Source organism: Anguilla rostrata, chromosome 2 (assembly GCF_018555375.3).
Source record: "Anguilla rostrata isolate EN2019 chromosome 2, ASM1855537v3, whole genome shotgun sequence".
NCBI lineage: Eukaryota > Metazoa > Chordata > Actinopteri > Anguilliformes > Anguillidae > Anguilla > Anguilla rostrata.
The window spans coordinates 61,321,275-61,325,071 of NC_057934.1; positions in this window are offsets into that span (position 1 = coordinate 61,321,275).

A 3,797-nucleotide genomic window follows, 5' to 3' on the forward strand; every position below is an offset into this window, starting at 1 on the left:
TGTCAGCTCGGGACAGTTCAGACAAGCATGCGCCATCCTCCGAAGCACAAGACGTCAGCTGCCGCTTCATCTGACGAGGCCGTTCGCAAGTGGGGTTCTGACAGACGGGCCGGTGGAAGACACCTTACATGCAGCTCAACGGATGAGCTTGCGGGTACCCGATCAATCAGCGAGACAATCGATGAGACGCTGTCTTCTTGGCCGATGGAACTTTCCCATCCCTGGGCAATACTAGTTGTTGTGTGTCACAGCATGTTTGCCAGCTAAAGTGAGTACTGGCAACCTCTGGATTTGATAGCTTGAGACCCATTCAAGCTCTAGTACAGTGCATTACCACGCTGAGCCACCCCAAGTTTCCCAGAGCACCTTCTGGGCTTCAGCCTGCTCCTTTTGCCTATCTTTTATTTTTTTATAATAATAAATTTGGCACCCAATGTGGGACTGAACATGCCCAATTCCAACCCTAATTTGGAATGGCCAAACTGCAGCTGTGTTCATGCCCAAACCCCAGTACTAATTTGGGGAAGTGCAGACATCGGTGGTTCTCCGACGTAACACATGGTGTTGCCAACTACTTCTTTTCACATCACAGAGTACAGCTATGCTTGCACGGAGTGGAGTCAGAGGAAGGCCTTTCCTGTGCATCTTTGACGTGCAGTCCACAGGCACCCAGTCAGCCATTGGGGGTTGCCAGAGAGCTAAGAAACGAAGAACCCCAACCAACTGACTCCTCCGGTACCCTGGCGAGTGAAATGGTCAGTTGCACGTCACCTGATGGAGCTACCGGTCACAGTCGGTACTGACACGGTCCAGATTCTATCCAAGACCGTGGGGCTCTTCCATGCACCGCCATCTGAACCGAATGAGCCCCCCAGCAAAAGTCAGTTTTGTTGGCCTCCTCAGTCGTCACCTGGATGGAAAGGAGAGCGATCAACGTCCAGGGCAGGGTCATCATGGGTAACTTGTTATGAAAATAAGGAAGTTAACTGGCCAGCAGTCTTTGGCATGAAGCTTCAAGTACAAACTAATTCAAGATTTTTGCTTGATCTGCCTGTAAATGTGGCTAATGATGCATCGAAGGCATTACAAGGCAAAGAGTACCCAGGACCCAGGGACACAAAATATAAGCAATTATACATACACACAGAAAGATTTCACATATAAGCTGTCTTGAATTCAAGCGGAAATGTAAAACTTATAGCAGCACGCTGTCCTGTGAGCTGGCTAAAGTTTTTCACACATTTTCACACCGTTCTTTCCTTTCTCAGTCTCCTGGGGCCTACTCCACAGCAACACACCCCACCCAACACACACAGACACACACACACACACACACACCTCATATCTCTCTGACCCCTCCACATCTCTGAACCAAGCAAACGGAAGCGCGTTGACAACAGTCATCGCCGGCACTGTAAACTATGAATGGAGAGAATGAGAGGGGATGACATTTCAACAGGCCGATAACAGGGGGCAGAGGAGACGGAGAAAGGCCCTGCCTCGCTCCTATCTCCGACCACACTGTCAAAGGTCTCTGAAAATGATTAACTAATCATAAATGAGATAACACTGCACGCAGCCTGGCATTTCACCGTTTTCAAAAGGAGATTCATTCTCCTGGATGGGAGTTACCGGCAGAGGTTAAGAGCGTAATATTTCGCTGGAATTTCCTTGCTTCATCTGAAACGAATGAATGAGTGAAGGAACGCATTGTATGAATGCCAAGGTATATTTGAGTTACTCAGGTAATCAAAGGTTGGAATTCTGAATAATGCTCATTAGCATTTTATAGTAATGATAAATTGGTTGTGACCTAAATAGTCCTTCGTAGAAATTGTATAAAGACTGACAGCTCATATTTGCCCAATTTGAAAGTGAAAGATGTTGTAAATTGTGTGAAAGTATCAGCCATGCTCATTGTGGTTATTGGTATATCACTTATGTCATATTTTATTCAGCGAGAAACAGTCCGTAAACAATTGTAATACATGTATTTTTCCATTGGTGAACTTGTTTGACACACTACACATTTAATGCCATTGTGAAAGTACATTCATTAAAAAGCCCTAGTCTCATTCAAAATGGCAGAATTTAAAAATAATTACAATGTACAAGTAAGTTTTTTCAAGTAAGGGATGTCTATAAATTAGCTTTGTACACAACAAGGTAGATTTTTGAATGTGTGGATTACAACCGTTGACGGGTTTGTCTTCTAATAATAGGACAACACCATCCTTGGAGTTGCTGTCACGTCATTTGACGTTCATAACGATAGTAAAATGTGCTCCCTACTGGATTCTGTAACAGAGTTCTCTGCATGTACTGTTAGAGTTGAATTCAAACTGAACATTTTACTGTATAGATCCAGATCTGCGCCTAGTGATTTCTCAATGTGATGAGAAATTACAAATATTAGAATAAAAATGTAACGATTATTTGTAAGATGGTCACAAAACAAAAAACAAAACAAAAAAAACAAACAATTCAGAACATTTTCTGGTCAAATTTCTTTCTATTTAATTTCACAAGTATAATTTCTGACTGGGTCATATGTGATAGGTGTGGCTGTGTATGACGTGTGGCTGTGTATGACCAAACCTGGTCTTCGGTCTTCAGTGAGCTTCAGTCAGTGTTACCGTCACAGAATCCTGCCACATTAATCGTAAAAAGCCAAAGACTTTGTAGAGTTATGACCTCAAAATGTGATGCAGTGGTTGCCTGTTGTTAGTCAATAAATACCCAGGGAAGCATTCAATAAAAAAGCACTTAGTATAACCAAAAAGGTTCTTAACTATTATAAAGTATAGCCATGGACTGCTGTGTCAAGGAAACAGCAGTGTGTGTTTGTGTTCTGCAAGTACAATTTAATAGCACCCATACTGCTGTTAAAATAGACCTCGCAGGGCCAGTTGTACGGGGAGGCATCAAGGGCGATTTCCTCGGGCAGTATTCATTTGGGGGGCACAAAACCAAGGGGAAAAAAAGAAAAATAAACCAATGTGTTGTGTCTGTGATAATTGGCGGCATGAGAGTTGCCTGGGGCCATGTGAGATTGAATTCAAAATTAGGAATAACGTGGAGAACAGGCTATTCAGCCCAGCTACACTCATAATTTACCCCGAGCCTGGAGAGCATCCAACACTTCATCAAGCCAGGACTTGAATACCTTGAGGATCTCTGCCTCTACTGTATGGTCTGGCAAGTTGTTATATGTATTCACAACTCTTCTTTTGTGTAAGAAAAATACTTTGTGGTATCAGTGGAGAATTTTCCTTCAACTGATTTTCCACCTATGTCCCCTTGTTCCGTAGACATGACGACCTGTAGACATATTTTTATTTCCCAATGGTAGCATTTCATATTTAACTCAAGTGAATGCAAATTGGTATATTTATACCCACTTCTGGAATGTGTTTAGAATCATCTTGGATTGCATTACAAACTGTTTGCTAAAATCATGTGTCATCTGTAACAATTTTTCTACTAATGTCATTTCAAGATCATTCATATTGTGTGTATGCAGACTCAGGCACAAAGAACAAAAACATTTTTACCATGGTAAAATACTAAGATATAATTTTTCTGTCAAATAGAAAGCCTCGTTTACTGACGCTTTATCAACCAATTACTACGGAGATAAGAGGTGTGTTTCAGTTGCGCAATTACTGTTGATGATCGACAGAAGTCGCGCACAAATGGTATGAAATCACGGCCTATTGACAGTCATGTGCTCCAATGGCAGAAAGACAAGTTGATGGCTGTTTGCCCATTTGAGCCAATCATAGCAAAGGAGAGGG